Here is a 24,421-nt window from a genome sequence, read left to right as displayed (position 1 = left end):
CTTGCTGTTTGGGGGCAGCCCCACTGACATCACGAGTGATGTCAGTGGAGAGCTTCCAGCTCTGTTAGAGCCGAAAGCTCTCTGGGACTTGCGATGAATGAGACCCTACCACAAGGGTCTCGTCGCAAGCCCGATGGTCGCGATGGTCTTGACCATCGTGACCATCATCATGGCCGCTCGCTATAGCTGTGGGTGGTTACCCACAGCTATGCGAGCGGCCAGGAGGCCGCTCCTAAAAAAACCAGCGCCCGCCCTGATTCAGGCCCTTTGTACACTAAGTTATTTATGGCACATTAGCACTTTCTTCTAAAATATATATCTAACCTCATTATATCTTTGCACACATACTGTATACACATTAGCACTTTACCTGTATAGGCAATCATTATCCTTTAACTTTTGTAGTATTATCGTCACTTATTTTTCACTAAGTCACTCCATTGATTGCTAATATTAAGTTGCTCGACAGGTCAATTATATTATCTATATATACAGTAAATGTAATTATATATATATATATATATATATATATATATATATACAGTATATATATATATATATATATATAGACAATGTAACAAATCACACGCACTCATGCTTCCGCAAAAGCTAATAAGAAACCAGCACACCACCTTATAATCCAAATGTATTTTAGTGACAGGGGCCAGAAAGCATAAATTGCATCATTGTCACCAGGCTTTTGACAAGTATTATGCCTGCTACTATCATGTGACATGCGCCATTCTGTATGTGTGGACTATAAGGTGGTGTGCTGGTCTCTTTTTATCTTTTTAGCTTTTGTGGAAGCTTGAGTCTGATCCTGTATATATATATATATACATATATGGACACACACACATATATATATATATATATACACATATACAATATTGCACACCCTGAATGCAGTTTTATATGTATGCGTATAGAAATACATATATATATATATATATATATATCTCAAGATCCATTTTACAAGAAAATCTAACTATATATATTAAGCACTGATCAGGCAGCTTATCTTGACTAATGAAGTTGCAACATACATGGCAATACTACATATCATAGAGTTGCAGCACACCAAGGCAAATACTATATATCATAGAGTTGCACTATGCAGTAATATAGCTATACCTTGTGAATTTTTATTATAAAACAGATTACATATTTAGAGGAAACACGTGAAAATTAAGACATGCCGTAATTAGTAGTCATGTCATGTTTGTCTGGATAATTGCGATGGTCAGCAGCCATAACAGCAGCAGTACAGGTAGGTCTATTGCTGAAAAATTCTTGTTCTTTACCGTATGTTGAATTGCACCGTTTCAAGTTTCCATTGAACATCTGCATTGTTCATTCAAGTGACTGGCCAGATAAATGCGAAGTCGCGGATTCACACCTGCGCAAATTTGGAAACAATTAACATCATTACTTGTGTAAATAAATATTAGTGTTTTGAAGAAAAAAAACCTGCCCCCCCTTTATGTATGACTGTGAGGCCACAGATGGTCTGCATAGAGGAAAGATAATGCAAGAACCAAGATAATGGTGAAGTTTACCTATAGGATCCCCTTCTCACACGGAACTGATACTGTACATGCTCACTGATACCCAGGACATAATGTAGTAGTAATATGTTATTTTCAATGCAACCTCAAATCCAAATCCTGTTAAATACATCTAAGAAACATATCCAGAATATGCACATATCTCACACAAGCTACTGCAAAAGCTGAATCCTCTCATTATCTCATACTTTTATTATTGCACTAGTCCATTTACCTGTTTTCCCCTATCCAGACTTTCTCCCCTATAATTTATTTTGAATGTAGCAGCGAGACTTATTTCCCTCACAAAACATTTTGCTCCTACTGCTGCTCTGCACTGTCAGTCCCTACATTGTTTGCATGTATTTTACCATATTCAACTTACATGTAAGACTGTCAATAAAACAACACAAACATACAGCTCTTAACAGTGGCATATTTAAAGAGGTGGGGGCCTGTGATCGCTCACCGTCTGGGGCCCCCTCCTCTCTCTCCGGAGGCCTGGGTGCACTGACAGTTTCAGTAGACTCCGGCCACTAGTCTGTGCCCTGAGTCTATTGTGCATGCGGCGCCATTTTCCCAGTGATTTTCCTACTTTGCATGCACAGAACACTTGGTAAAAAGGCCACAGCGGCCATTTTCCAGGCATTCTGTGTAGCAACTCTACAGCCGATGTGGAGCTTCAGAGAGGTAAGCATTAGAAAGTATGGGTGTGTAGAAAGTAAGGTGTGTAGTGTGGGCCCCTTGGACCCTGGGTACACCACACACCTTGCACCCATCATAGAAACACCCCTGGCTTTTAACTTATCTAAAACATTTGCTGAAGAAACCCCTCTGAACTCAGACCAGTACCGTGTTTCTCATCCACATTCATTACCTGCCTTCATCTACAGTTAAAGGACTGTCTTCGGTCTGCACCCATTCTGTGTATTGCCCATGCACAAGTATTTCAGACTTTACTCTAGACTCCAAACCTTCAAGTGTTCCCTGAAACCTCATCTCTTCAGGCAATTTATTTATTTATTATTTGTTGCCAGTTATTTATATAGCGCACACATATTCCGCAGTGCTTTACAGATAATATTTGGCATTCACATCAGTCCATGCCTCAGTGGAGCTTACAATCTATATTCCCGATCACATACGCACACACATACACACTAGGGTTAATTTGTGTTGGGAGCCAATTACCCTACCGGTATATTTTTGGAAACCCACGCAAACACAGGGAGAATATACAAACTCCACACTAGTAGGACCATGGTGGGAATCGAACCCATGACCCCAGTGCTGTCAGGCAGTAATGCTAACCATTACACTGTCTGTGCTGCCCTATTTCATGAACCACCCACATAACATCAATACGCTGCTCTACCTATTTTCTGTCCCTCTGCACAGTCCACAAAGTTTACACATGTTCTATTCTACACTCATGCAACGCTCTAACCCGTAGACCAACATTGCTTTGGTGAATGAATCATATACAGTAGCCCAAAAAGCACTTTTAGCTTTTGAAATCTTTTTGGACCAATATGCAATCTGTAGTATTTATCCTCATGTATTAAATTTCTAATTCCCTACACATCAGGTTGCAAGCTTGTGCATAAGACCCCTCTTATTCTATTTCAGTCTGTTACTGCCAAGTTTTTTTTTTAATCACTGTTTAATTACTAATTGTAAAGCACAAGAAAATATGCTGGTGCTTTATAAACAAATATTAATAAATAAGATATTTGTATTGATTTAATAATTATTTTGATAAGGATCTGAAACAGATCAGTCACAGTTATCTGGTTGTATGAATTTCAATTGCAGGCCCATCAAAGGCTGACCATGAACTCCTGCCCATTTGGAAGAACTCCATATTCAAGCTGTAAAACAACATAACAAATAGAAAATAAAATAAACATTATCATACTCTATATATATCCAGTAAAAAGTAAATTATCATTAATGCCCTGAGATGTCCAAGCTTTTGAAGTATAAATACACCAGGAATCATGAGTAAGTCACCTCTATGACCTAATGAGAGAACAATTGTAACATTTCAGAACCTACTGTCATGGTTTTTAATAAAATGTAATGCCACCACAATTAGCGTTTCATTGTTTTTATATTCTTGGAAGTATTTTCGATAACTCCAGAGAAATGTGCTCAAAATACTGTACAAAACATTTCATAAACATTTCAAGAGCACACTCAATATCCAGAGGTTTTACAGTAAAACTTATAGTAATGATGACTTGGCAGAGAGTCCATTTGTGGGATTCGGAATAGAAATAGTTGGGAACATCCATCTAATTGTATCACAGACACTACATTGGATGCACACAACTACAAAAGATGCACACAGTGGGATATAGTATGAAGCCCTTCATCAGATTGTTTGTCAGTTAATAGGAGGTGATAAAACAGTGTCTCTTTTAGGGTCTGATTCAGCAGTGGATTCTGATGCGTCCGCTCATGCGTCTGTTGCCGGAGCCGTGGCTGCAATAATATGCAAATGCTTGTTTCAGCCCTCTCCTGGTGCCTTCGTCAGAATGAGCAAACCCTGAAATACCCACTTTCAGCATCTCCACATGATCTGATCGGAATCGGTATTTAATGCTGACGGCAGAACAGCCACCGGATCAAATACTGACAGCGGAACCCCGACTTACCTAATTCCTGACTGGGGCTGGTAAGTAACCTAACCCTCACCTCTCCCCCCCTTAACCCTCCCTCAGTGGTGCCTAACCCTAACCTCCCCCCTAGTGCATAACCCTAACCTCCCCTCCCTGCACTTTAAACCTAACCCTCCTGTGGGGGTTCCTAACCTAAAGTCCCCCCTGGGGTCCCTAAACCTAATCCCCCCCCGCATGGCTAGACGCTAAAACACCCGGCTTCCCTTCATTCGGTATGCCCGGTGTCAGTATTTTGTAGTGGGGCTAATGATAGGCATCAGGATTTCGACGCCTATCTTTAGCCCCCTGTCGGGCTGTCAGTGTTGGGATATCGGTGGGAGGGATATCGCTCATCGGTATCCTGACTGCATCCCATCTGATCATGGCCTCTGTGGCTGCAGCTCTGCAACTAAGAACGCAGCCACTTTCACTGACACGCCCATGATGGGATGTAGTTATGAGACCTCGACGGGGGAAGCCTGACAAGGGACTTAAGATAGGCATCGAAATACTGATGCCTATCTTAATCCTGACACCGGAATACAGAAGGACGCCAGCCCGCATGAGGTAAGTATGGGGCGTCCTTACTGTTAGCCATGGGGGGAGGGTTAGGTTTAAGCAGCATAGTGGGGTAAGGGTTAGGCTTTGGGGAGGAGGTTAAGGTTGGGCACCCCTAAAGGGGAGGGTTAGGGTTAGGCATCACTGAGGGGGTTAGGGTTTGGTACTAAGGGGGGAGGGCTATGGTTAGGCACTATTGGGGGAGACTTAGGTTTAGGCACTAATGGGGAGGGATAGTGTTAGGGTGTGGGGTGAGGAGGGTTAGGGTTAGGTAACAAAAAGGGAGGGTTAGGGGGATAATGGGGGATGGTAAGTATACTTACCCATCCCCTGTCTGAATACCAACCATTGGGATGCCTCTGTCAGTATTGTGACAGGAGGCATCCCAACAGCCGGCATTACATACCGATTTCCCCATGACACTCCCATAACACGCCCATGACACTCCCATAACACGCCCATGACACTCCCATAACACTCCCATAACATGCCCATGACACTCCCATAACACTCCCATAACATGCCCATGACACTCCCATAACACTCCCATAACACTCCCATAACACGCCCATGAGATATATTTTTTTTGTTGACTTCAGGCCACCTCCCAGTTACCACCAATAGATGCCCATCACCTCGCTGCCCCTTTTCTGATCCTGTCTGTCCAGATCGCAATACAAATCGCAGTAGAATCGATGAGCATACACTCTGTGTAACGCCTGCATCGTAGGGGTTTTCAGAACTTTTTGCGCAGGCGCAGTGACCAATAATCGCTCAACTTGGTCAATATCGGCATTGTGGTCAGATTGCATGTTATCAGTAAAATATAAAATGTTTACAATGTAAAACAACCAGTTAAATGGTATATAAAGCATCACCTGTGTTTTAATTATTTGTTTTGAAGACTGTCAAAATTGTTTCACAATTTTGAGGTTACAAAGTAATATAAGGAAAATAAGAAAAAATGTATAATGCTTGAATATTAAATACATTTTGAAGCAAAGGGATACTAAGTAACAAAAAAGAAAATTTATTTTAATCATCAAATTATTGATAAGATCCAAAACAAAGAACAGTATAGGGCCATGTTAAAGTTGGACTATTGTAAAGGTTATTGGATTTAAATACACCAATCAGCTGCTGGTAAGGGTAAGCTGGGTTACTGCACACAAAGAAAATCTTGACAATTTAGCCATTCCAGACCTCAACATGAACCAAAAGCATGAGATGAGTGGTTTGGTTTTGGCTCAGATCTTCCCCCAAGTTCGGATCTCAGAATGAGGCATCTTTCATGGACATTGTGCTGATAAATCCAGGAGAGATGACGTTCTGCCTCATTTTGAGATCTGAACTTGGCATGGAGATCCAAGCCAAAACAGAACAGCTCATCTTTACCAAAAACTGGTCCATGGTTTTGCTGAAGACCGTTTTCTTCTCCCATATCCGATCGATGCAACTTTGGAACGAGAAATTAAATAACTGTGCAGAAAAACAAAATCCAACACCTTTAATAATTGTAACAAAATTGCAGCAAGAAGCTGTGACATACCAAGGAATTATTTCTAAAAGCAAGATAATTTACTTTTATCATGAAAAAGTGATTGCAAAGAACACAAAATATATTTTTAAGAGCATAATCATTATATATTTTCATTTATTAAGGAGATAGTTTTAATGGAATATTAACAAACATTTTTATAGACACAACCTCTACTATGTTATATATATATATATATATATATATATATATATATATTAGAAAATAGCCAAAGATCATTATTTTTTAGTTTCATTTTTGATTTAACCTTATAAAATGAACAGCTAGGAATATAGGGCCTGATTCAGAGCCGGACGCTATTTGCGGACGGTCGTTCTGAAAAAGGGTCCGGATATTTAAATTAAGCGCTCGCTCTTTCTGGTCTGTTGACGCCTCTATGTCTGAACGAGCGAACGAAACATGCGCTTGCTATTTTGTAAAGACGCCCCCTGGCTGCTCGCATCAAACGTGATCTCCGCTATTTATTAGATTAATTGAGTACATCAAAAGGCGTATGAACTGCTCGCAATTCTTGTGGTAGCATTTTCCTACCGCAATCATGCGAGCAGTTCAGGCTAAAAGACAACCAAGTGACGTGGTCGATGACGCTGCTTTGTTAATTATGCGCACCCTTAAAACGCCCCTTTTGACCGTTTGGCACGCCTGGGTTCGGATCTCCTCTCCCCGTTTTCAAGCACCTTCCCCTGTTACCACCCACAAACGCCTCATCCTGTCACTCAAATTAGCAGGCATTCGCTATTTTGCGAGCACACGATTTCCGACCGCACTGACTGGTTGGCGCATGGGCATTACAACCCATACGCATGCGCAGATGTGCGAACATCGCTCGGAATGAACAAGCGGCCGCTTACGAGCGGCTCTGAATCAGGCCCATATTCCATATCTTCTGGGTGTGCCCCGGAGTCCGGCACTGCTGGAAGGGAATATAATCCCTTATTGCCTAGGTATTGGGTCTTCATCTTATTTTGTCCTAAGTAGTGGCTTTGCTTCACCTACTATTATCCACCCAGGCTCTGAGCCCACGATAGATACATGCTCAGTCATATCCTTATTGCTGCATGAGCTTCCATAGCTCATATATAGAAACAGTCTTCGCCCCCCACTATTGCTCTAACCATTTCCAAAATTCACAAAAGTTTTCAGATGGACATTTGACTGCCCCTACTCATCCTCAGAGTCTTCACCTTTAATGACGTGGTTCCACTGGCACGATTTTGTCACAGATGGCCCTGATAGAAAGCCAAATTTGATTATCCCCGTTTTCTCACTCTAGAACCTTTTGCCTCTTTACCAAACAGTGGGTCTCCTTGGATTTGTTGTCTGTCTATTATGACATTTTATATACTGTACGCCTAATGTTTGTCTGGGATCTCTGTATCCCCTACCCCCAGCTTTTTTGTCTTCCCTCTCAGTATTCTGTAGCCTAATTTGTTGTATGTTTTCTGACTAAAATAAAAAAAACAATATTTTTTTATTTTGTTTTTAGAATAGCATAGTAGATCGATTGGATATAATTTTTTACATTAAATAGCTTTCAATTCTACAGTACAATAAATCATATGAAAATTTGTTTCACATGGAATATAAACAAAATATTACATTTGTGAAATATTATTACGCAAAAAAAAATATTGTATGATGTTTTACTTATCCACACCAGATTTAAATATGTAAGGCATCTAGAAAATAAGAGAACAGTTAAATAAAACTGCAAGAAAAATTAAGATCTCATTTGATAACAAATTTCTTCATAAAAATACAGCGTACTCTTTACGTGGAGGTACCACAGGTTTGCAAAAGATGAAGGTTTTATCTGAAATGATCCAATAAACCTACATGTCCTTTAAAAGGATTACCTGCACTGAAGTCTTGAACAGAAATACTCTATGCCTGTGGTATTTTGCTTTGCTACAGTTCCTGGAAATTGAAAATAAATATTTGCTTTTCAAAAAGTTTTTCCAGACGCTAAGAGTACAACCTGTCGTACACACTGTTATTTATCTAAGGCACTGGTTTCCTACTACTTGTACAACACCTACATAATAACATAGCAGTGGAAGAGTCTCTTACTGATGTACAGGGCAATTACTGCCGAGACTGTGCAGCTTTAGATGAAATGTCATGTGGGGAAATGTGGAAGTTTAATTCAACACTGACACCGTGCTGGCATTTACCATTAATATCAGGGGAACTGGTTCTGTGGACTCTGCTATTTCCAATGAACCACAGACCCAAAAGAAAAACACAGTAACACCTTCCTTCTAGACATAACCTCTTCCAAACATGTATCATTGTAAAGTTGCCAATGTATGAATTAAATTTAAGAAAAAAAAGTTTTTTTCTTTTTCTTTTTAGGGATTCTCAGACGTATGAGTCATTAGAAGTAAACCTCATTCTGTGAAATGTACTTATGACTGGGTAGAACAGCTTGCACTTGGTTGGGGAAAAACAGTATAAATAATGTTAAGAGATATTAGAAGGGAAGGAACAAAGCAATACACAATACTCAAATTTCTAAGTGTTTTTGAAATTATTGCAAAAACAACAGATCTGAGAACATGTCACTAGCAATGTTTTCTACCAAATATGCAAAGGGGAAGTACACAGAACAGTATATATATATATAATATATTTATAGTGATATATGTGGGGTACTATATTCATCTCGGTAGAGGGGTCAGTGGTGTAGTGACTAGTTGCACAATAAGGGTCCACACGCAAGCTTTGCAGGTTACAATTAAAATTAATGGAGCTTTACTGTCAGCAGGCATTAACAAAATAATAAATGACCTACAGTAGCCCCCATGCAGGGCACTACCTCATTTCTTGGCCCCTCTCTATAATTGGCAGCTAGTCTAGAAAATGTAACACAGTCTCAGGGCCATATTCAATTTGGAGTGAAAAGCTGTTTTCGGCAAAACTTTTTCGCAGATGACGTCATTTTCACCGATTTAATTTATCCCCGTATTCAATTTCAGCGTCTTTTTGCCAGTGCGAAAACGCAATGCAATACAATGTAATGAAAAAAGTTTCGCCTATGAATACCCGGCAGAAAAAAGTGCAGAATTTGGGTTTTGGGGTGCAGAGGTGCGGAAACCACCCTGTACGCCTTGTGCACCTCCCTTGACGTAAAAAAACGCAAAAAAATACACAAAGGACAACCCAAAAATGCACTTTGAATAACTGGGTGAAAAAATTAAAAGTGGGGGTACAAATTCAAAAACTGGCGAAATAGCCTTTGGGGGGGTCTGCAAGTACGGGGGAGGTGTTTTTTGGATTGCGGGGGTTTGCTGAATCTGCATTTTTGGTGCTTTTTAATGCTTGACTTTAGCAACTTTAAAACATGCTTGCACCAATTTTCATGCACCCCAAATTTGATGGGACTACTTATTTTCCCCCCAAAAAGCAAATGCTATTCTTCACCACTTGCTGAAAGACGCTAAATAGCGCCTATTGAGACCATTTAAAAACCCCAAATACCTTTAGTAGGGCTATTCGGGAGTACTCATAGTGAACCCCCCATGTCAGAACATCTTTAGGGGGTGTCAGGCTGATTTCCCCAAAACTGACAGAACTTTTCGACGATTTCGCCTGGTCCCATTTTTGCATATTTGCAATTGAATACGTGGATACGCGGGGACGCGCACAATACTTTTCCACTGGCAAAACCTCCTATGACGGCAAAAAGTCCGGCCTCGGACTTTTCACTCCAAATTGAATACGACCCTCAGTCTTTATCGTGCTGTATCTCAAAGGTTGAGACATGGCCTCCTTGTCATCACAGCTCCAAGGCCCACAGGCCTGGCTTGGCTGCCACCACTTCATAAAACACAGTCAGAAAATTTGTGGTCCTCCCTGTCACCAGTAGGTCTGGACATGACCTCCTGGCCTCCACTGTCCTCTTGGCTCACTAGCCTTCAGACACACTGGACTACTGGCAGCAATAGTCCCATTTGGACTGTATACACTTGGCAGCACTTATTTTGACTGGAAGTGTGACCGGAATCCATGTTCACCAAGGTGTTGGTATTCTGGGTCACTTGCACTGAAACATAAATAAAAACACTGCATTTTCTTTACATTTGTCATAATCTCTGAGTGTCGCTTTCATCTACTTGCATATGTACAGTATATAACATTAATGACATTAAAATGAGGACTGTAATATTACTGATTGTTCCAGGAACATATTTTGGGACTAATGAAATCTCACAAAAAGCAATACAGACCCAGAGTTTCATTCAAACTACTAGGTGCTAGCATGTTGAGACAGTGTATCCATTGGTATTCTAGTCTCAGTCACTTTTTGAATCTGTTGCCCCATCTATGTAAAATGGTACATGACCAATAAATCATTCCTGGATATTGGTTGCTCCCTGATGTCAGTCGGGATAGCGGATCTGATGGCAGAGCAATGTAAAAGCCAACTGTTCTTTGAAATTGTGGTCAGTTATTCCCAATATAATACTTACCACAACAGCAAGTGATTAAATATAGAACTATCTAAGTGGTACAAGTAAAAATTGTGTTAATTTTAAATGTCTTCTTGTTGTACAGTACTGCCAGTCAGGGCCTTAGGGAGGGTGGTGAGGCCGGTGCCTCCGCACAGGACGGAAGCCTCCAGGGTCACCGGCCACACACTTCCCGGCTCCAGAGTTCGCACCAAGAACGTCGGCAAAGGTTCCCACCTGCACTCCACCCCCTGGATGGAAGGTAAGTGCTCAGGGGGACGAGAGGGGCGGCAGTGCTGCACAGGGCGCACTACTGTACAGATACGGCACTTCTGCCGGTACTGGCGCATGAAACATGCCTTTATAGGGATCTCAAAAGGCATGTTTATTTTTTTTATGCCATTATTGGTGATATCAGTTTTCGTTATGAAATTTTTGATATTGTGCCCTGTGGTCTAACACAGCTATATATTTTGTTCTCACGTAGTGAGCTTAGATCGCATAAATTTGGACCAAAGACAATTACGATTCAGAAATGTTATTACTGATGGGGCAGAGCAGGGTGAGTCTATAGGGGCAGTCCTGCATCTCCGGGAGTGCTGGGCTTACCCCCAGAGTGATGAAACTGGGGGTGTACTGCTAGGCCATGCCACTTATCTGCGAGTTCACGCCACCTATTTGGGTGCGGGCGCCTCCAGAGTGCACATCAGGCCTAATTGCAGAAACATGTGTCACCGAGCCTAATGATGCTACTGGCTTGCAGCCCGGTCCCACATGTGGCAGGATCTTTAACACTGTTGAGTTGTAAAAACATCCAACAATTTTTGGATTAACGCTTTCAAAATTTGACCACTGCCCCTCATTTATCTTACTTCAGCAATCTACCATAACTATGTTGGGCCCCATAGAAGATCAACCTCAGGATCCCAGTGACAAGACACTATTGTTACTTACAGCTGCTGTGGGACAAAAGTCCATCGTACAGCAATGAATACAAACAACTTTTCTGTCCTTGGACATGGCAACAATTTAAAATGGATGCATAATAAATAATTTATTACTCTGGATTTATTCCAATGCTGGGGAAGTATATCCAGCCTCTCCCAATAGACAGTAAGATGATGCTATATTCTGTCCAAATTTTGGTTGATCAATCTACTATTATTTCCTGACTACCTTCCACAACCACATACCGCTCTGCCAATGGTATGACCCCATATCTATTTCCTGTATTCTCACTCGTTACTGCTGACTCTGGTGATGGAATAGGTTTTGTTTATTAAAAATTTGCAACCAATATTATAATAAAATATGTAAAATTAGAAAATCAATAAATAAATACTAAGAGGGGTATTCAATATGAAACGTAAACCTCGCTGACGAAGTTTACGCTGCACATCGGAGCTTTTGCCTGCGAAAAAGTATCGCGCGTGCCCCCGCTTATACCCGTATTTTTTTCGGTTTTTTAAGTGGTCCCATCAAATTTGGGGTACATGAAAATGGGTACTAGCATATTTTTATGTCCCTAAAGTAATTTTTTTTAAATTCTGCAACTATGCACCTTCCGCTAATAATCTGTTCTAGAAAACACCTGTCGCTAATAATCTATTCTAGAATACACCTGCCGCATACTTGCAGAATAGCCCTGAACCTATTTCCTTATTGTTTATCAATTTTTTCTTTTTTTTTTAAATTATTTTTTTGACACAGTTATTTTTAAAATGTCATTCCCATGGGTGCAGGCTATTTTTTTTAAGCCTGCACCCCTAAACCCCAATTCTGCACTTTTTTTCGCCACCTATTCAGTGGTGAAAAGTTATCCCCGTTTTTTTTCAAAGACTTTTCGAACCTGCAAAAAGTCTTTGAAATTGAATATGGTGTAAAACTAAAACCTGCGAAAATGACGTCATCGGTGCGAAAACATCGCAAAAACTGAGCTTTCGCTCCATATTGAATACCCCTGATAAAGTAAAAAAGAAAAGCAAATACAATGTGGTCATAACATTATCATCATACCCTATCCTAATCCTAATACAAAACAATTTATCATACCCTACCCCCCTGTATAAAATCCATCACCCCGCAAGGGAAAACTAAGCAAGGATTTGAACAGCCCCCCAAATATAAATTATCTACCTATCACACACTAAAAAGAAATAGCAACCTATTCATCACTTAGCCTATCAATACACATCACCACTACCTACCGGGGGATGGAGCACTGTCCCGAGCTGGCCAACTTTTTGGCTTCAGACTCCAGGACGGGGCACACCTTTAGGCGGTGTGGTTTTTGTGGAACAGAAAAGTAGTTAGTGTGGGGGGCATGGTTCCATAATTGTATCTTCATGACTCTACCCCCGCTATACAATGCTGCGATTCCCTGGCATTGTGAAGTGTGTATGTGTCTGGGAGAGGGTAGGAACGATGATGCAATTCAGTATGAATTGCATCATCAAGCTGCCAATACGGACCACTTTGCTCCAGAAGTAGAAGGTAGCAGTCAATAAAGTTTTCCCGGGCAATTCACAGCATTCGAGAGAGAGGGTGCAGTAGGTATTACCGCTGGACGCATGTCCGACAGTTCAAATCCCGACAGCGGCAGCCCAGCAAGGGTGAAAATCCTGATCGTCCCTAAGGTAAGTATCGCTAACCTAATTCCGTCCCCTAACCCTAACCCTCCCTTAGGGGTGCCTAATCCTAACCTCCCCCCCTAAGTGCCTAACCCTAATCCCCCCTCTAAGTGCCTAAACCTAATCCCCCTTCCACGCCGCCTAAACCTAAGTCCCCCGGGGTGGTGCCTAACCCTAACCTCCCCTTCCCCTAGCCTAACCCTAACCTCCCGGGGGGGGGTGCCTAACCCAAAATTCCCCCCCGGGAGCCCTAAACCTAACCCTCCCGCCCCCGCGGCTGTCCTTGCCCGGCGCCCGGCATTACTTCGATCGGGATGCCGGCGTCAGTCTTCCTGATTAATGACAGGCGTCTAGATTTAGACACCTGTCATTAGTACCACGCCGGGATTAGAACGTCTGGAAGCCGGCGGTCGGGATTTAGACCGTCGGTTTCCAAACTACATCCCGAGAGGGACACCCAAGATTTAGGAGTCTCCAGAGCAGGCAAATACAGTATACAGTATGCCTTAACATGGATTGAGGTACAGGACATAGGTTACTTTTCTTCTATTCTTTATTTTCCACTGTTGTTCTTGACAATTGTTAACTGCAATATACAGTCAGGTCCATAAATATTGGGACATTGACAGAATTTTCAGATTTTGGCCTCTATTCACCACCACAATAGCTTTGAAATGAAACAAACAAGATGTGATTTAACTGCAGACTTTCAGATTTAATTTGAGGGTAATTACATCCAAATCAGGTGAACGGTGTAGGAATTACAACGGTTTCTATATGTGCCTCCCACTTTTTAAGGGGCCAAAAGTAATGGGACAAACTAAACAATCCTAAATCTAAACTTTCACTTTTTAATACTTTGTTGCAAATCCTTTGCAGGCAATTTCAACCTGAAGTCTGGAACGCATAGACATCACCAGACGCTGGGTTTCATCCCTGGTGATGCTCTGCCAGGCCTCTACTGCAAATGTCTTCAGTTCCTGCTTGTTCTTGGGGCATTTTCCCTTCAGTTTTGTCTTCATCAAGTGAAATGCATGCTCAATCGGATTCAGGTCAGGGGATTGACTTGGCCATTGCATAACATTCCACTTTTTAGCCTTAATAAACTCTTTGGTTGCTTTTGCAGTATGCTTCGGGTCATTGTCCATCTGCACTGTGAAGCGCCGTCCAATGAGTTCTGAAGCATTTGACTGAATATGAGCATATAATATTGCCCGAAACACTTCAGAATTCATTCTGCTGCTTTGTCAGCAGTCACATCATCAATAAATACAAGGGAACAAGTTCCATTGGCAGCCATACATGCCCACGCCATGACACTACCATCACCATGCTTCAATGATGAGGTGGTATGTTTTGGATCATGAGCAGTTCCTTTCCTTCTCCATACTCTTCTCTTCCCATCACTCTGGTACAAGTTGATCTTTGTCTCATCTGTCCATAGGATGTTGTTCCAGAACTGTAATGGCTTTTTTAGATGTTGTTTGGCAAACTCTAATCTGGTCTTCCTGTTTTTGAGGCTCACCAATGGTTTACATCTTGTGGTGAACCCTCTATATTCACTCTTGAGAAGTCTTCTCTTGATTGTTGACTTTGACACATATACACCTACCTCCTGGAGAGTGTTCTTGATTTGGCCAACTGTTGTGAAGGGGTTTTTCTTCACCAGGGAAATTATTCTTCTGTCATCCACCACAGTTGTTTTCCGTGGTCTTCCGGGTCTTTTGATGTTGCTGAGCTCTCCGATGCGTTCTTTCTTTTTAAGAATGTTCCAAACAGTTGATTTGGCCACACCTAATATTTTTGCTATCTCTCTGATTGGTTTGTTTTGATTTTTCAGCCTAATGATGGCTTGCTTCACTGATAGTGACAGCTCTTTGGATCTCATATTGAGAGTTGACAGCAACTGATTCCAAATGCAACTGTCACACCTAGAATCAACTCCAGACCTTTTACCTGCTTAATTGATAATGAAATAATGAGGGAATAGCCCACACCTGTCCATGAAATAGCTTTTGAGTTGATAGTCCCATTACTTTTGGCCCCTTAAAAAGTGGGAGGCAGATATAGAAACCGTTGTAATTCCTACACCGTTCACCCGATTTGGATGTAATTACCCTCATTTAAATCTGAAAGTCTGCAGTTAAAGCACATCTTGTTTGTTTCATTTCAAAGCCATTGTGGTGGTGAATAGAGGCCAAAATATGAAAATTCTGTCAATGTCCCAATATTTATGCACCTGACTGTATATATATACAGAGAGAGAGAGGGAGAGAGAGAGAGAGAGAGAGAGAGAGAGAGAGTCTGTTTTGCTACACAATGTAATAAGCTCCCACTGCATATCTCATTTATAGCCAATAGATTTCTGTTGTCACTTCATATCTATTTTTCTCATTACTTGTGGCCGTGATAAATTATTTTAATATAAACAAGACAGGGCATGTGTTATACAGTAAGTAGTTGTCCTTTCTCAGGGCCTGATGCTGTTGGTTTTGGCGGGTGATTTATTAAGAATATGCATTCCAGGGGGATTGTCTAATCCTCAATCAACTGGGAATTGTCATCTCACTATTTCTTATTTTTTCAGCTGTCTAACTTTAGCTAGTGACCAAATGACGTGAAAACGCTGTATTTTCTCTCTGCATAATCTTTTTCACCGAATTTTGACATTTGCCAATCAAGGAGGAATAAACTGGAGAAGTTTAAGATTACAATACTGAGTACAAGTAAAATCCATTATCAATGTTCAATTAAGTGCTTATCTGCTGAACTTTCCAGTTGAAAATAATGTGTCTCCAGAGATTTGTTCTGGCAGAGTATTTCATGTAATGCACATACAGTACGGTACATTACGTAATGAACTTTTTATGCAATGAAAAGTATGGACATATACTGTAGTTTAGTTTTTTATAACATATTTTTATTGGAATTTAAAAAAAATATAAACAGAAAGTAGACCTGTGGAGAGTACACACATAAATGCAAATGTTCAAAAGAATGTCCACAGCGAAACACAGCACAAAATAAGAAAAACTTCCATAACATGAGTAAAGGAAATTGTTTCCAAGTAGGCACATCAACACACATAAGCAATATAATGCAATGGGATAACTATGACATACCGTATATTAAAAAATAATAATAATCTAACATATATAGCTCTGTGGTGAACCACATGACTTAAGAAAGGGGGGTGGGATACAAGAGAGAAGCAGAATGGGGGGGGCATAGGTAAAATGCAAGACAATTAGGTAATTATATTGACTAATAGCAAATATTTATCTCAATAAGGGACGCCAAAATCATGAAATATAATATGCCATAGAGTGTCGTCTTTCATTCCTCCATGAGTACAGTGTAGACGGTGATGTAAAAACAATTCTATCTATGCTCTTGTGTAGTCTAATCCAGCGTATCTCTGTCAATGACCCATTTGTTTTATAGAAGCCTTGGATACGTTTCTCAATATCAGGAAGAGCGGCTCTTCTATCAAAATATAAAAGTTGGAGCATTTTCTATTTTACTTTGTTAAGAGAAGGGTTGGACCTTACTGTCCAGTGGATTCAAATAATTTTATTGTTGACCGTCATGAGAACTGTCAAAATGTGAATTATTGACTTTGTACTGGTGTCTACTGTAGCTCCTAGCTTGCAAGATTTGCGCAGAGGCAGGGAAATTGGTCAGGTTGCAAAGCAAGAGACCATATAGTATTGATAAAGGAGAGTACTTTGGGCCTTATTCAGAGGAGCTCGCAAAAAGCGAGTTCTCGCTCTGAATCAGGCCGGGCGCTGTTTTTTTTAGTTGCGGCCTCCTGGCCGCTCGCATAGCTGTGGGTGGCTACCCACAGCTATTGCGAGCGGCCAGGATGATGGTCTTGATGGTCAAGGCCATCGCGACCATCGGGCTTACGACGAGACCCTTGCGGTAGGGTCTCGTGGCCGCAAGCCCCAGAGAGCTTCTGGCTCTAATAGAGCTGGAAGCTCTCTCACTGACATCACTGGCGATGTCAGTGGGGCCGCCCACAAACGGTAGGTGTTAGCTTGGGAACGCCTCCGTTTGTGAAGCCACCCCCTGGCCACTCTTACAAAACAGGGCGAGCTGTCGATCAACATCGACAGTCGCCCCTTTTGTAGTGAGCCATGGAGCGAGTGCTTTTTGCGCTCGCTTCGGGGCTCGCACATGCCGTGCGTGCACACTGGGCCACCATCGACCCGCTTGCAAGCGCTGTGCACTTGCGAGCGGGTCTGAATCAGGCCCTTTGTTCCAATATCTTTTCATTTTACCATACTCCCAAAAACAATGGTAGAAGGACACAAAAGAGTGTGACATGGGACATTGATCTGTCTCTGTAGGGATCACATGCTTCTGGTGAACAGGGGGAAAGTATGCTCTATGGAGTGTACGGATATGCATCTCCTGCAAATAAGCTGACTGCAATGTTTTCATGACGGAATCAAAATGTTGCAGGAAGACTGTAGGGGATTTGATCAATGATAGGTCAGTTTAGTTTGTTCTAGGTCTTGGTAGAGGCAGCAGAGATAAGCTAAGGGTCTAAGGACTTCATTCAGAGTCGGTCGAAGCGGCCGCATGGTCGTACGCCACCGATGTTCACTATACTGAGCATGTGTAAAGTTCGCAATGCGCGTGCACAAACTAGCCGCTACGATCAGAAATTTCTCTCTCCTTGAACACAGCCAGATCGGTAGTTTGAGTGACAGATTGAGGCGTTTGTGGGTGGTAACAGGGGAAGGTGCTTGAAAACGAGGGAGTGGAGATCCGGACGCAGGCGTGCCTCATTATGCGAACGGCATTTTAAGGGAGTGCATAATTAACAAAGTAGTGTCATGGCACACGTGACAGGGGTGGTTTTACACTGACATGATCGTAGAGCTTAAGAGAAGGTATGGTCAACCTTTAGCTCTACGACCAGTTCCGATGGTATACGATGCTCACGATTAATCCTTATGTAGCCGGAGATGACGTGCTATGCGTACGAGATGTGGGCGTATTTTTAGCGATCCGACCGCATCAACCCCTTGGTCGGCCAGCTAACGATCCGACCTTAGGGACGCAACATGCGTGTGCATCATTAGCATATCCGGCCCCTTTTTCTATACGACCATGTGGCCGCAACGACCGACTCTGAATGAAGTCCTAAATACCTAATTTTATAAGGGTTATGGTCAAAACATTTTAGGAGGTTTTCTAAGAGGTCTGAAGCTGATGGATGAGGCATTGCTGGAAGGGAGGGAGATAAGGTAGTGGCGTGTCTGAAGGAACATATAAAAATGAGTTTGAGGGACCTGATACTCATTACAAAGGGTTGAAGCTTAACATATAACACCACCAGGGTCAAATACTTTGGATGCCGTGCACAGCCTTTTAGCGCGCCATTGTAAGAAATTGAATCTAGATAAGGGTGGGGGAAAGAAGGGTTACCCTGTAGCGGAACATAAGGCAATACAAAATTTCTTGTTGAGGGATATGCAAAGACTGAAAGTTATCATGAAATATGATATAGTTATGTATAGGTTATATCTAGAAGTGGGGACATCAGAGCGTTTAATGTGAAGGAGTGCAATAATATTTTACTTGCTGCCATTACATTGGCCATTATAACATACCCACAGATACACACAAAGACAATTGCTGTACAAACTCTCCTGAGTGATGCTAGCACTAGGCTGATGTGCTGGTACCTAATAGAGGACTTTAGTTTTACCCAACTGCTTACATAGTAGGGGTGTGCACCGGCCACTTTTGCGTGTTTTGTGTTTTGGTTTTGGATCTGGATCTTTCTTCGTGTTTTGGATCTGGATTGGTTTTGCCAAAACCACCCTTCCGTGTTTTGGGTTCTGGGTTTTGTGTTTTGGATCTGTATTTTTTAAAAAAAAAACATAAAAACAGCTAAAATCACAGAATTTGTGGGTTTTTCTGCTCCTATGCTATTATTAACCTCAATAACCTTAATTTCCACTCATTTCCAGTCTATTCTGAACACCTCACACCTCACAATAGTGTTTTTATATCCAAAAGGTTGCACCGAGGTAGCTGGATGACTATGCTAAGAGATACGAGTGGGCGGCACAAACACGTGGTCCATCTAGGAGTGACACTGCAGTGGCAGACAGGATGGCAGTTTGAAAAACTAGGCCCCAAACAGTACATAATTCAAAGAAAAAAAAGAGGTGCAAGATGGAATTGTCCTTGGGCCCTCCCACCCACCCTTATGTTGTATAAACAGGACATGCACACTTTAACAAACCAAACATTTCAGTGCCAGGGTCTGCCACACGACTGTGGCTGAAATGATTGGTTCGTTTGGGCCCCCACAAAACAAGCTGGCAATTAATCTGTCCCTGCACAAACTGGCTCTACGGAGGCAAGATGTCGTCCTCATCCTCCTCATCCACCGATTCCTCACCCTCTTCAGTGTTGTGTACATCCTCATCCTCACAGAGTATTAATTCGTCCACAACCACAGGTCCCTCTGTACGTTCTGGAGGCTGGTCTCCCTGGAAGAGTTGATAATTCACTTTATGAACATCATCTTCTCCACATTTTGTGGAAGCAACCTTATACGCCTTTCGCTGACAAGGTTCCCGGCTGCACTAAACACTCTTTCGGAGTACACACTGGAGGGGGGGCAACTCAGGTAAAATAGAGCCAGTTTGTACAGGGACCTCCAAATTGCTTCTTTTTCCTGCCAGTACAGGTACGGACTGTCTGACATGCCTACTTGGATGCTGTCACCGATGTAATCCTTTAACAGACAGACGCACGCTTGTCGCTGCTGCTTTGAAGATGCAAGTGCGGCTACAGCCCACACAATTCACAAAGACAGAAAAAAAAAAAGAAGAATTTTTTTATTGTTTGTGGAGCACACTTTGAGGTTTACACCACCCTTTAACAGACAGATGCATGCTTGTCGCTGCTGCTTTGAGGATGCAGGTGGAATCTAGACGGGATTTGGAACCGGGGACACACTACCTCCATCAATTGTCTAAATCCCACTGCACTAATGGCGGATACCGGATGCACGTCTAACACCAACATAGCAGTCAAGGCCTCAGTTATACGTTTTGCTTCAGGATGACTGCTGTCGTACTTCATCCTCATCGCTAGGGACTGTTGGAGGGTCAATTGTTTAGTAAAAGTAGTGGTGTTCCTACTTCCTCTCTGGGATGATGAACAACTCCCAGCAGCAGCAACAGCACTAGGAGGAAGTGGATCTTGATCTTTCCCTATTTTATTTTTATCGGAGAAAATTTGGTCCTCCATTTATGTTATATTGATATATACGTGCGGCTAAGGCGCACACAAACACAGAAAATATTTTTTTTATTTTTGCTGGAGAGTAGTGCACTTTGTGGGTTACACCACCCTTTAAGAAATGAGCCAGCCGGCTCTTTACTTATGGGATACAGGCGCACGCTTGGCGCTGCTCCTTTGTTGATGCACGTGCAGCCACAGTGCACACAATTCACAAACACAGAAAATATTTATTTATTTGGTTTGGAGTGTACTTTGGGGGTTACAGCACCCTTTAACGGTCAAGCCAGCCGGCCCTTTACTTATGACACAGGCGCACGCTTGGCACTACTTTGTTGATGCACGTGCGGCTACTGCGAACACAATTCACAAACACAGAAAATATTTTTTTATTTGGTTTGGACTGGAGTGTACTTTGGGGGTTACAGCACCCTTTAACGGTCAAGCCAGCCGGCCCTTTACTTATGACACAGGCGCACGCTTGGCACTACTTTGTTGATGCACGTGCGGCTACTGTGCACACAATTCACAAACACAGAAAAAAATTTTTTATTTGGTTTGGACTGGTGTGTACTTTGGGGGTTACAGCACCGTTTAACGGTCAAGCCAGCCAGCCCTTTACTTATGACACAGGCGCACGCTTGGCACTACTTTGTTGATGCACGTGCGGCTACTGCGCACACAATTCACAAACACAGAAAATATTTTTTTATTTGGTTTGTACTGGAGTGTACTTTGGGGGTTACAGCACCCTTTAACGGTCAAGCCAGCCGGCCCTTTACTTATGACACAGGCGCACGCTTGGCACTACTTTGTTGATGCACGTGCGGCTACTGCGCACACAATTCACAAACACAGAAAATATTTTTTTATTTGGTTTGGAGTGTACTTTGGGGGTTACAGCACCCTTTAACAGTCAAGCCAGCCGGCCCTTTACTTATGACACAGGCGCACGCTTGGCACTACTTTGTTGATGTACGTGCGGCTACTGCGCACACAATTCACAAACACAGAAAATATTTTTTTATTTGGTTTGGAGTGTTCTTTGGGGGTTACAGCACCCTTTAACGGCCAAGCCAGCCGGCCCTTTACTTATGACACAGGCGCACGCTTGGTACTACTTTGTTGATGCACGTGCGGCTACTGCGCACACAATTCACAAACACAGAAAATATTTTTTTATTTGGTTTGGACTGGAGTGTACTTTGGGGGTTACAGCACCGTTTAACGGTCAAGCCAGCCAGCCCTTTACTTATGACACAGGCGCACGCTTGGCACTACTTTGTTGATGCACGTGCGGCTACTGTGCACACAATTCACAAACACAGAAAATATTTTTTTATTTGGTTTGGACTGGAGTGTACTTTGGGGGTTACAGCACCCTTTAACGGTCAAGCCAGCCGGCCCTTTACTTATGACACAGGCGCACGCTTGGCACTACTTTGTTGATGCACGTGCGGCTACTGCGCACACAATTCACAAACACAGAAAAAATATTATTTTTTTAGCACTTGGGGCGAGCACCCCTGATGGACAGAGCAGCCCCTGGACAACACTATAGCACCCCTTTAGGATTGGGACACTGCACAGGACTTTGGAGTGGACACAGCCCCTATGGAGAACTGACTGCACAACACAGTCCAGCCAGCCCCTATGGTCTTTGAAGTAGTGGACACAGCCCCTATTAACAACAGCAGCACAGCACAACACAGCCAGCCCCTATGGACTTTGAAGTAGTGGACACAGCCCCTATGGACAACAGCAGCACAGCACAGCACAACACTACTCTACACTACACTACACTACACAGCCCAGCCAGCCCTAACTCCCACCCTCCCTCTTCACTGTCCACAGCCGAGTGAGAAAATGGCGCCGACGCGGGTACCTTATATAGGATCCAAAACCTGCGAGACCCGGAAGGCGGGATGATGACGTTTTGCCTCGATTTCAGATCCGAGTCAGGCGGGAAAAGTCGAGCCTGACTCGGATCTGCCTCGGATCGGTGGGGCTCGGGGGGGGTTCGGATTTCAGAAATCCGAACCCGCTCACCCCTATTACATAGACCCATTTGTATCAATGCAGAACTCTGTATTCTATTCTATATTGCTGTCCTCTGTATTAGACACCAGAATGCATCATTCAACGTCTACTTTTTGTGCCCTTACTCTGCCATCAAGAACCATCTACAATTTCAAATATCAGACAATATCATAAGCCCGAGAACAGTGAGTGGAGTACAGAAAAGTCAAGATGATTACTACTAGTAGAAATATTACATACATTTTAAACTATGTTAGCATTAGCACACTAAAGGGTATAATTATATATATATAGGCTACACATGGGGTAGTAACTAATTATATAGTAAAAAAAAAACTTTCACAACCTTTGGCGCTGCCTCATATAGCAGCAGAAACAGATCAAAATATAAGTCACCAACTTATAGATACAATCATATACACAAAAAGAATTGATCTTACAAGTCCGCGCTGAGATGTTCCAAATAGTGAATCTTTTCACAGACTCCAATCGTTTTTCAATTAGTCCATATGCAAAAAAACACATTTAAAGAGAAACTCTTTTGTCATAAAGTTCATACTGTAAACTTTCCACACCCCAGGTGTCAGGAATGGATGGAGAGGTGATGGCAGACCCAATCCAAAGTAGGAGGAGATCTTGAAATATCCATAGTTTCCGTTAAAGTACACCCCCAACGTGATATTCACAGAAATGGTGCTTACATGAATAAAATGTGAAGAAAGTACGTAGCGGTTTCTTTTATAGTCTCCTTTCACAATAAAGATCCACAAATCCTCAGATGGATAAAGTCCACAGCACCTCAAAAAATGAAGGGACCACAAGAAGTCACAAAAAATGGCTAATTCTCCAAATTTATTAAAAACACATATTAAATAACATATACACACCCTATGTGTGTACCAGCAAATCCTACTGCGGAAGAAGGATCCCGGGAAAACCGCTAAGTAGGTACCGTGGGTCACACAGGGTGAGTATAGATCACGACCAGACACTAGGACGCGTTTTGACGCTCTGCGGCATCTTTATCAACATAAGTGTCTGCATAAAAAAGGGAATATGGACTCATGTGAAGATCCATAAAGGTATTAAACAAAAACATTTCCATTAAGGGGAATATAGTGTTACTCACCAAAAACAGAGCATACAATATCATGCGGCCACCATCTTGTTTTTCAGGACTACAGATCCCATAAGGCACTGCTGGTATTTATGCCCTATGGGTGGTTTCCATGCCCTTACAAGGAGCAAAGAAATTAGCTCCTTAATTAGACACTTAGATCACATGACCGTCTCTCGGTCCCACCGACTCCGTCATCAGTAAGTGCAGCGCATGCCGCTATGACGCCGGCCGCAGGCACTTCAAGACACATGGAGCATATTGGTCATCACATGATCCCTTCGTGTCAGTCACGTGCGGACCCAAACGCTGGTCACGTGACGCACCCTCTATTGAATAGTAGCTCAAAAGCGATGTAACTCAGTTGCTCAGCAACCAGAAAAAGGGTGATTAAACCCATGAATAAAAAACCTTATGCGCTATTGCTGGTTTCCATCTTATACGTAAAACATGAAATTTAAAATAATTTAACACACTTATAAGAACCACTTAATTTAAAAATCGGAGTTTAGCCGTGTAGGTTTCAGTGTCTGTAATTCACATATACAGCGCATCTCTGTTTTAGCAAATCTTATGTCCCTAATT

General features: G+C 42.2%; 1 long non-coding RNA gene across 2 annotated transcripts; it reads right to left on the bottom strand.

Moving 5' to 3' along the window:
* Window positions 1-1,133: 1,133 nt before the first annotated feature.
* LOC148534355 (uncharacterized) lies at window positions 1,134-23,943 on the bottom strand. Of its 2 annotated transcripts, XR_015877659.1 has the most exons (4): window positions 23,849-23,943; window positions 23,607-23,757; window positions 23,160-23,517; window positions 1,134-1,399 (listed from the first exon to the last, which is right to left on the bottom strand). It is a non-coding gene; the product is annotated as an uncharacterized LOC148534355 (long non-coding RNA). The 2 variants fall into 2 exon arrangements; XR_015877658.1 differs by having other exon boundaries at window positions 23,160-23,757.
* Window positions 23,944-24,421: the final 478 nt, after the last annotated feature.

The sequence above is a fragment of the Taudactylus pleione genome, unplaced genomic scaffold (genome assembly GCF_031769625.1).
Source record: "Taudactylus pleione unplaced genomic scaffold, aTauple2 ptg000067l, whole genome shotgun sequence".
Classification (NCBI taxonomy): domain Eukaryota; kingdom Metazoa; phylum Chordata; class Amphibia; order Anura; family Myobatrachidae; genus Taudactylus; species Taudactylus pleione.
Note: the sequence above shows the minus strand (reverse complement) of the source record. Positions and strands in the feature narration are given on the sequence as shown.